The sequence below is a fragment of the Chlorocebus sabaeus genome, chromosome 15, assembly GCF_047675955.1.
Source record: "Chlorocebus sabaeus isolate Y175 chromosome 15, mChlSab1.0.hap1, whole genome shotgun sequence".
NCBI classification, from domain to species: Eukaryota; Metazoa; Chordata; class Mammalia; order Primates; family Cercopithecidae; genus Chlorocebus; species Chlorocebus sabaeus.
In genome coordinates, this window is record NC_132918.1 from 15,422,045 (window position 1) to 15,433,720 (window position 11,676).

Below are 11,676 nucleotides of genomic sequence, written 5' to 3' on the forward strand. Positions count from 1 at the left end.
TGTGTGTTTCCTACACATTTTTTTCAGGCCCACCTTCACGTAGGAAATATGTAATTTTTCTTTATCTGTTCTTCTCCCTCAGGATCACCCTCAATAGTTAAATGCAACCATTAATTCTATCAGATATTTTTCAGGCCGAATATCTAATGGTTCTTTAATTGGACAGATATTTATGGAGCACATGCCCTGTGTTGATGGTTGTGTCAGTTTCCTGTTGCTGGTATATTACCACAAGCTTAAAACAACATATTTATTATCTTACACTTCTGGAGGTCAGAAGTCCAAAATGAATCTCACTGGTTAAAATCAAGGTGCTGGCAGAGCTGCTTTCCTTCTGGAGGCTCAAGAGGGAACTCCATTTTCTTGCCTTTTCCACTGTCTAGGTGTTACTCACATTCATTGACTTGTAGCCCTCTTCCATCTTATTTATTTATTTATTTATTTATTTATTTATTTATTTAAAGACAGAATCTTGCCCTGTCACCCAGCCTGGAGTGCAATGGCGCAATCTCGACTCACTGCAACCTCTGTCTCCCGCATTCAAGTGATTCTCCTGCCTCAGCCTCCCGAGTAGTCGGGATTACAGGTGCGCACCACCATGCCCAGCTAATTTTTTGTATCATTAGTAGAAACGGGGTTTCAGCATTGTTAGCCAGGCTAGTCTTGAACTCCTGACCTCATGATCCACCCAATTTGGCCTCCCAAAGTGCTGAGATTATAGGCATGAGCCACTGCGCCCAGTCCCCTTCCATTTTTAAAACTAGCAACACATTCTTCCAACCTGGGCTTCTGTAGTTATATATCCTTCTTCAACTCTAACTCTCTTTCCTCTCTTTCACGTATAAGACTCCTTGTGATTACATTTAGGGCCCATCTGGATAGTCCAGGGTAGTTTCTCCATTTCAGTATTCTTAACAATGACATCTGAAGTCACTTTTTCTATGTTTGATAATATATGCACAGGTTCCAGGGTTTAGAATGTGGACATCTTTGAAGGGCAGTGGTGGAATTATTCTGTCTACTATAGCTGTCTTCCTAAGTAGTGTAAACACAGAAAAATATTATGATGTAGTCCATGCCCTCAAGGAAATCAAAGATAAAGCAGTCAAATGAGTGAGTAGCTACAATATGCTGTAATTATGGCTCTGGAATTATGATGAAAACTATATAAAATCTTGGGGGATCAGGGGAGTCTTTGGGAAGGAGGGTTATCTAAAACATAGAGCCAAAATTCTATTTGAGCCTTTTGTTACATTTTAGGAGGGAGGATAATGGTACTAAAATAAGTTGGTACAATAACCTAGTTTCTAATAGCATCAATCAATCAATCTCATGTTATCACTTTTACAGTGGAACAGACTGGCTTAATATAGATACTAGTTCCACTCCAAAGATATAAATAGGGGTACTACGTGTATATATCATATTCATATACATATTCTCTCTTTTTGCCTTTAGAGACAAGGTCTCATTCTGCTGCCCAAGTTGGCATGCAGTGCCCTGATTATAGCTCACAGTAACATCAGACTCCTGGGTTGAAGCAATCCTGTTGCCTCAAAGAGCTAGGATTGAACTACAGGCGCACATCAGCATACCCAGCTAATTAAAAAAAATTTTGTTTGTAGAAGGGTCTTTCTAGATTACCCAGGCTAGTCTTGAACCCCTGACCTCAAACAATCCTCCCTCCTCAGCCTCCCAAAGCACTGGGGTTACAGACAAGAGCCACAGCACCCAGACAACATATTCTTTATGTATATGTTGTATACCATTTAACATATATGTGAGAGAACACATATGTACATAGAAAAGGATGTACTTTTCTACAGGTAATTTTTCTCAACAAATTTTGCCCTCTGAGAACTTATACTCTAGAAGGGGAATAAGACTTGGGCATAAATGTTTACTGAAATATAAGGCTGAGAGAGTTGACTGTCATAGAGATATAGATATAGTACTAGGTGTATGCAGGGCTGGAAGTGAGTGTTTTCAGCTTAGAGAAAGTAGAGAAGATTTCACAAATAATGTCTTACTTGAGCTAAGGTCTCTAGGGATGGGAGGCTGGGTTTTGGTCATGTTGGTGATGAGAGAAAATCATATAAAAAATGACATATATCTCCACATTGCTATTAGGTAGAGGAGAAAAGAGTTCCTCCTGGAGATCGCTGGGTCTTTGAAACAGCAGTAGAAGAGATGTGAATTCCAATTACAATTTCACCTATACCAAACAGAATTATTCACACATCTCTACTGCTCCCACCACATCTTCAGAAAGATTTCTGCTGCAGTGCTCTAAGGGAAACATGTAGAAATAGATCATATACTTCCTTATTGGAATAGAAAAGATGAAGGGATTCACAAGGGGGAAAATGTGCTGTGATTGAACATTTTCTAGATAAAACACAGAGAAGTTTATGGCTTTGAGAAATTATTTCACAATAATTCATTCAGTATATATTAAGCACCAGCTCTGCAAAACACTGTGATAGATAACATGAGGAATACAAAGATTTTAAAACATCGTTTCTACTTTTCAATCCATCTAGTGTGGGAGTAAAAACAGAGACTGAGCATATTACAAAGCAGTGTGTGATTCATGCTGCATGATTAGGATACAGAAGAGTGGGAATTCAGATCAGTTCTAGTGGGTATCATGAGGGAATTCTCATAGAAGAGACAACACCTGAATCTGGCTGGAAAAATAAGTAGGATTTAATAGACCAACACATGCACATAGGACTGGGGAGAGAATAAATTGGAAAGGATAAAATTTAGGCAAAAAGAATAGTATGAGAAAAATCACGGGGGTAGCAAAGACAAGATATATTTAGAAACTGTACATGCCCCTTTTTTCCCAAATATGAACTGAGCAGTGGGCACAAGGAGAATAACAGCAAGTGAGATAGTTCCTGACTTCAAGGAGTTTGTAGCCTTGAGGGGGTACTGAGAAGCAGATAATTAAAATAAAATGTGATTTATATTGTGGCAGAAAAAAAGAAAGTCAAGATTTTACCTAGCCTAGGAGTCACCAAGCAGAGAAGCCTACCTAAGCAGAGCTGTCATCTTAACCGAGTCCTGTCCTGAGGGGTTACTGTGAGTTGGCCAAGGAAAGAGAGGGAAAATAGAGAAATCCATGCAAAGATTCAGAACAGGAAGATCAAGATCACAATGTGTTTGAGCAACTCTAGGCAGTTTCTTTGTGGTTGGAGTCCAGGCTACATAGGAAGAGAATAAGGAATTGGATGCAAACAGCAGCTGGGTCATACAGGACTTTTTGAGACCTGCTAGGAGGCTATTTTAACATCTAGGTAAGAGTGGATGAGGGTTTCAAAGTATAAAATGGCAGTGACAATTAATGAAGAGAAGAATCCATATGAAATGATACGGGGCACATGGGAAGGAAATTCCTCAAATCTAGTCTCATTGAGAGAGATTTTATCACAAGAAATTTTCGTGAGTGTATTGCTACAGAGAACAGTGATGAAAACACACTCAGGAGTAAAGCTAAAGGCTACACCTTAAGAAAGGCAAGGTGGTAAATGCAAAGACAACGGACAGGAAGTTTGTAAGTAAGAAAAGAAAGGTTGGGGGCTGTGGAGAGCAGAAGTGACAAAGGAAAACAGGAAACACTGGATTTGCAGTGAAATGTTATTTTTGCATAGAGGCTAGTGTAGACAAAACTAGGTGGAAGGTTGCCTTTGTAATCAAGTCACCTTAGTTGGGCAAATGCAACTTGATAGATCTTCTTATCTGATGTACAAAAGTATGATTATTTGATTTGGCCAAGATCTTTAAGGCTGAATTATCATAACAAATTAAAAAATCTCAGGAGCCTCAAATCGCCACTCCACTTTACTGTACTGCTGGTCTACATAGCAAAGAACGAAGTGTATATTTCCTGGTAGGAGAGCAGAGTTACCCACATGCTACATGTATATAAATCTACAGTTTTATATTTCTTGGTTTTTTGGTGAGAAGAAAATGTAGTTTAACATGGGATTCGGACTGTGAAAAATTCCAGAGGACGTTGTCAAGATTTACTTGCTGCCAATATTATCTTCAGGACTCCTTCTTCCCTCCTAAGGTTTTTTTCTGCAAATAATAATTCTTTCAGCTTCAGCCCTAATTACTAGGGCCCTTAATCTTTTCCATGGTTTTATAGTCCTTGAAACAAACATATGTGCTTATTATTGAAGGCAGCTTTTGTTTGCCAGAAGCAAAAATACTTAGAGATCGTCTTCTTTAACACATCTTTTCACGTCTGCTACACGGCTCAGTTCTCTCCTTCTAACTCATCCTTCACCCAACTCCCCCCAAATTTTTTATTGAAAACTGTTCACACATTGCTAAGCTCTTTTGTTTTGTTTCTAAATACACTGTGTAGTATTCGTGTAGAACGGCAACTTAGTATAGACATAAGATATGAACATTTGTTAAATATACTTGACCACCAACTAAAGGGTTTCTTCGTATACACTCTTGCTTACATGGTACCCAATTAACCTTTTATCACTTTTCAAAACATGCATAGCTTTATGGCATAAGCTCATTTATCTTTGCTAAAAGCCTTCATAGGAATCTGAACAAAAATAGTTTCTGTTAAATAGTCAACTCTAATGTGGAGCTTTTTATTGCATTTTTAACATTTTTTTCTTGTTCCTAAGCTCTTTAATGATTAGAGTAAAAATGTAGATAAATAATTCATATAGCAGAGTATAAGATCCAAGAGATAGTCTCAAAAAATGATGACCAGAAAACCACAGATGCAGTAGCAATCTTGGACAATGGATGAAGAAATGATGCAAAAAACTTAAATTAGAACTTTCTAAGCAACCAAAAAAAACCAAAAAAACCAAAAAAAATGATTCAGAGGACTGCTTATTCTATTACTCTACAAGCTGGGAAGAAACCCCAAACCACCAAGTAGGGTATTTTTAAAACGCCAAGACAACTACTGTAGTCTTTAATAGTACGTTACTTGGTGGAAATCACTGGCAATCTTACAGCAGCATCTATGAGACATTTGGTTTAGGTCTGTGACTCCAGGTGCAGGTGAAGGTATACCTCTGTTGTTGCGCATTTCTGACTCCAACCTAGATCAACACACTTACCCATCATAGTTCTTTCATTTCCATTGATTTTCTTTTGATCATAGGGCTGAGAAAATTCTTAAGCTATTTTAGTGTTGAGTTTTTAAAATATGGTCTGTTGATGTAAATGTATGTACAGATTGTTATTGTTTAAGTGAGAGAGCCTTCCTTTCACTGGTTGGGTCAGTTTCCTTTTTGGGATAGTGTTTGAAATTGGGTGTCACATACTAGGAGGGCAGGTCTTAGTTGTAAGCATGTAAGAAGACACTTAGAAGTAGTAATAAACCTTGTGTGGCTTGACTAGCATCTTGCTCTTCTACAGTCTTACAGATTTCAGTAGCTGAAAATAAAAAGCCCTCAACTTTACAATAAAACACAAACCACTTAACTCAGGTCTGAATTGCATTGAAACCTTATCTGGGAAAAAATAAACCTAAATCCCTTTCTTACTGGTTATGTCAATATACATTTTAGATGGATCAAAGATTTAACTATAAACAATGAGGCTGTCCATACAGAAAAAAAAATGAATGAATTAAAATAAACGTTGAAACGGGGAAGGTCTTTGTATGCAAGAAACAAAACTCAGAAAACACAAAACAAACACTGATATATTTCAATAATTGAACACAAGAACAAATTTTCTGCCTAGCACAAAATAACATAAAATTCAAAGAAAAGTTGAGCAAAATTATTTACAACACACATGACCAAAAGTACTGATTTTATTTATCTATAGAGAACTCTTACAATTTCATAAGAAGAGATTAATAAACAAATAGAAAAAATATACAAAGTAAAGGAATACATCTAATATAAAAAAGAAATACAATGACTTATAAGCATAAGAAAAGATGTTTTACCTCAGTTTAAACATGCAAATTAACACAATAATGATATTACATTTATATTGAAAGGGAAAATATAAAAAATTGATAACCACAGTTTTGATTAGAGAGTAGGGAAATAGATACTTTAATATACTGTTTGTGGAATGTAAATTTGAATAACACCTTTTTAAATCAATTAGGAAATCAGTAGAAAAAAAACCTTAAAATATGCTTTTTCCAAACTTTCTGTTTGTAAGAATTATCTGTACTTACATTCGTGTGCACAAATATATATTCAAAGATTACATTCCATTTCTTGTAGTACTTTCTGTTTTTCTCTGCATTAATAATTTTGATGTTGTGGTGTAGTTTCTACATTCTTTCCAAATTTAACAAAAAAAAATGTAAAATCTATACAAATAACACTTTTTTCACACGATGAAACATGTCAGTTTTAATTTTGTTGTATAGATATTCTTTCTACAACTCCCCAGCTTCACAGTCTGAGCTGTTCTCCAGTCTCTTGAGCAGTGATCCTGGTTTTTTATTTCCTCTCTCCCCTGAATGTATGCCTTTGTGGACTGATACAGTGAACTTACATTTTGTTTGAATATAAAATTCTATATGTTGATCATAATTCTTTCTCGAAAATATTATGCAATGTCTTCTAGCTTCCAGAGCCGACATTGAGAATTCCTTTTGTTCCTCTGAGGAAGCTTTGAAATTTTTCCTTTTGTCTGATGCCGTGACATTTTGTGATGGTGTGCTTTCACGGGTGGTTTTTCCATCCATTATACTGGGCAGTTTGTAGGCCCTTTCAATTAGTAAACTCATGTTCTTTAAGTCTGAAACATTTTCATGTATTATTTATTTTATTACAATCCTATTTATTTTATTGTAAAATATAATCCAGGTACAGAAAAACATCATGAAATAAATGTTTGGTTTAAAACATCATTATAAGGAAAATGCTCAGGTAAAAAACACCCAGATTAAGAAATAGCACTTTGCAAGCCACTGCAAAAAAAAATCCCTCCACATGGACCATCTCAATCACAGTTTATTTCCTTTGTTATCAATCAACACTATTTTAGATTACTGCATCTTGCTGTCCTTTATAATTTTATCACGGAGTCGTACTTCCTGAAGCAGAAATTGTTTTAAAAGTATTTGCAAGTTTTTAAAAATCTACGTATTTTCTCTGTATTTTTTTTTTTTTTTTGGCAATTTATTTACTGAGGAAACAAGAAAATTTAATTGGGAAAATTTTAAATAGTGTGAATTTTTCTGATTTTATATCTATGGTATAATTTAGCATGCTTCTTTGATGTACTTCCTGAACCTATATATTTTCTGACAGTTGAATCTAGAGACTTCATCATATACAGGTTTGGTTTTGACTGCAAGCCTTTTCAAAGGTAATCTTGTGTCTATCTATCCAGGAGGCACATGATGACTCATTATTTCTAATTTTGTGATGCTTAATACCTAGATCCACTGATTCATTGGAAGCAATTAAACAAGTGACAACTGAAATTCTAATACAACAATTCCTTCCTTTATTAGTTGAAATACTTTTACGAAGAGTGAATTCTCATCTACCATTTGGCTACCTTGATGTATAGTTGGTGGAGGAATGGCAGGACAAAATATTTAACTGTTCTTTTTACTTATGAGTTTTCAAAACAATGAATTATATTCCAGTTATCTGCCATAGGTGGTAGATGTTTTCTTTTTAATTATTATTCACTTTAGAATTTAAACTCGATTTGTTTTCAATTAATTGAAATTATCCTTATTGATGTTCAAATTGTCTTATCTTTAGATAGTGAGATCATCTTTGTATTGGTTCCGATGTCCGTTAGACATATTCCTAGAAGTCTTTGACAAGATATTCCAGGTTCACCTTCTACAGTTTGTTCCCCAGACCTCTCTTTCTATGTGTGTTTGTGTGCGTGGTGAATTTTTTAAAGTAGGAAATGTTCTTTTAAGAGCACAATCTGGTCCTTAGGGATGCTCATTGCTACTAGCTTGATCATAGTTTGCATAACATTTTTTTAAAGTGTTCATTCTGACAGTTGCACTTTAAAATCGAAACCACAGGTGGGTTTTTGCTTAACCTCTTCTACTGTATTCAGAATATCCTTTCTTCCACATTATGACTGCTGGTTCTCAAAGACAGTGCAGTTGATAGAATATCCGTCTGCTGTATTCTGTTACACAGAAAGCAGTTTCAGAGTAGCAAGAGCACTGCTACCACTGTAAATATGATTATTGAAAATAATGAAGATTTTTACCCATGAGTTTTCTATTATCTTTATATTTCTTATAGCTGTACTGTGTCTTCATTGTCAGAGCATGCAACCAGCTTACCCTGTACTCTCATTGTCAGAGCATGCAACCAGCTTACCCTGTACTCCACCATATAGCCCTCATTTAGTCTTAGCTCTCTGGTATTTAGTGCCCATTATCGGTCCTTATGTCCATGTCACCCTTCTGTTTGTCTACAGGTCTTTTTCTGGTAAACTTCTCAGGAGGTGTTCATGGTAACAGTATTCCCTAAGTTCTTGAATGCCAGTAACAGTTTGTCCATGCCCTTCATACTTGTAGGAAAGTTAGTTTATGACTGAATATAAAAATAACTTGTTTACATTCTAACTTCTTATCTTTCGTATGTTACTTTAATTTTTACTGGTATAAAGCATTGTTTCTGAAGTCTGATGATGATCTAATTATATAACAAAAGAGTCTTCATTTTAAGAGATTTGGTGATTTTAGCTAAATGTGAATGCTTGTATTATTTCTTTGATAGTCAATAATCTTATTAACATATGTCTTGATGTTGGTCATTTTTGATCAGTTATTGCAGATATTCAATGTGCCTTTTGAAAATGTGACATCAAATCTTCTTCTGTTGTATTATAAAAGTGTCTTTGACTATAGCTTTCATTGTATTTGTTGTGTTCTCCTTGTTTTGGTTTTCTTTTTTGAAGGTTTCATATACATGTATATTGAATCTCCTTTTTCTATCTTCATATCACTTATGCTTGATTTTTTCTTATTTCTCCCTTCCTCTCCCTCTCAGCTCACATCCTCCATTCCTTCCTTTTTGAAACTTTTTAGATTTTTTGACTGGTTACTATTTATTCCTATTTCTTTTTGAATATTTTTCTGTCTCTTAAAGCATTCTTTGGTCTGCATTTCTTTTAATTTAGTCTTGATTTTAAAAATTATTTTTTCTTTTATTTATAATTCTTTCTTGAGTTATATTAAAGCATCTCTTAACTTTTCTAATTCTGACTTATGTTGTTATTCCATAGGTTGTATTATATTCTTAATGTTTTCAGTTTATCTAATTTCTATCTCTCAAAAACTTATTAGAATTTCTTACCTGCTATCTCTTTTTCTATTCCTTTTTGTTCTGATAAATTTATATATTTTTTAGTCCTCTCCTTATATTTTGTGAAAATTAGCAACAGGGAAAAAAACACACATGTCTTTTATTCCCAGTATTTAATCAGCTCTATTTTCCCTGTGAATTTGTCCTTTCCTTATTTAAACTACAGGAATTTTCTATCCACTCATATTAATTAATCTTTCATTGCTGATATGTGTTGCAAATACTTACTTTCAATATGTGCTTATCATCAGTTTTTTAAAAATCTTGTTATCTGATGTTTTGACATTTTAATTTTAACTTGTTATTCTTTTTCTTTATTGTTTATGTTGTTTTATGTCTTGTTAATAAATTCTTCCCTACTTCAAGGACATGACAATGTTTTCCTACGCTTTCTGAAACATTTAAAATGTGCTTTTATGTTTATATTTTTAATTTGTCTGGGATTGATTTTTGTGTGTAGTATGACATAGGGATGTTTTCTCTATGGGTAGGGATAGCCATTGTTAGCTGAGTCATCTCTCCTTTCTCTTGATTTGTATTTCCTTTTACATGCCATGTTCCTCTTTCTTCATAGATCTGTTTACGGGTTCACTGTTATCCTACACTGGACTGTCTCTGAACTGATGTAACACTCTTTTGATTACAATAGTTTTATAGTAAATAATGAAATATGGTAGACTAAGTATTTGCTGCTTATTCTTTCGATTCAAAACAATCTTGGCTATTCCTGACCCTTACTCACCTAAAGTGTGTAAACAAACAGTGTTGAAATTTTGATTAGAATAGCCTTGAATGTAAGGAGAAATTTGAAACCTATTTTTATTTTCTTCTGTTTTGTCCTTAGAGCTGACATATAGTGTCCTCACATGGAACATTTCCAGATAAATTTTTAAAAAAGAATGTGTGTGTGTGTGTGTGTGTTTGTGTGTATATATATGTGAATATATGTGTGTGTATATATATGTGAATATATATATAAAATGCCCCCCACATACATACACATAAAATATACCTTTACACGTTTACGCATGAATGACATATTTGTAGAGATTTATATACAAATTGGTGATAGTCAATGTCTTTGGAGAAAAAGACTAAGGGATTAGAATCTGTAGTAAGAGAGATGTCTACTTTTCACTTTAAAATATTTTGTTTTATCTTATGTATGTATTACTTTTTCATACAAGGAATCCCACTTTAAGACCACACTTGACTGGCCTAAATCCACATCTTAATTATGATAGGTGATTGGTGTGAGAATGATTTTTCTACATCTTCTAACATTTAATACAACGCACCAGGAACCCAGAAGTTCCCAAATGGAAAGTTTAGAGTAATTATCCAAGTTTTCTTACTAAAGATGACTAAGATGTCAGGCAAATATTTCACATGGAAAAAAATATATCCTGCAAATGTATCTGATAGCATCTTTTGTGTGTAGAAGAGAGGAAGAGTAATCAGTTGACTGTTAGTAATGTGAGAACAGGGACCACATTTTATTCACTTTTCTATCATTGACAACTAGCTCAGTAATATACATAATAGATGCTTAATAATAATCTTTTAAACAATGAATTAGTGAATAAGCACATCAACAGATATTAAAGATATTTTGAGAGTGGTATGTAGGAGTTTGTTGTGGGGTGCGATACAGAACCTGGAACATAAAAGGGCTTAGTAATTGTCACCTGTTGCTTTTGTCAGTACTTTACACACTATCTCTATTACTATTATTCCAGAGATTTATCCTCAACCTGATTCTGCTGGTATTTTTTTGTTAGTGATTGGTTGAAGATAGAAGTTTATCACCTTTGTTGATTTCATTACTCTGAGGTGGAGAGATAGGTCTCCATAGGCTGTAGTGCTGTACCTAATGAGGTAGAATTTAATAGTGTTTAATATCTTGAACATACAATAAAACTCAAATGATCAAGGGCAGTAGAAAGATCGAATTTGCTTAACAATAGTGCATGTAGAATTTTTAAAGTTTTAGTAGAAAGTACATCTCAATCTGAATTATCAGTATGCTATGGCCAACAAAGAATGTAATAGTATTGCAAGTTAAATTAAAATAAATATAGTTTGTGTAATGAGGAAGTTGATAGTGGAACTCTATTAGGCAGTGATGAACTATACGTAAGTGTTTATTATGGTCAATCCTAGACATTAAACTTTCCAAGAAACTTAGGCTTGGGAGCAAATTTGGAGAACAGTGATTAGAATTGTGAAAAGACTGAACTATTTTGTATTGCAAGTGGGATTTTTTGCTTTGAGGAGAAAATAACTCATGGAAGATATGAAAGCTATCTTTAAATATTTGAGAGCAATTCAGGCGATGAAGACTGTATGATCATAAAAA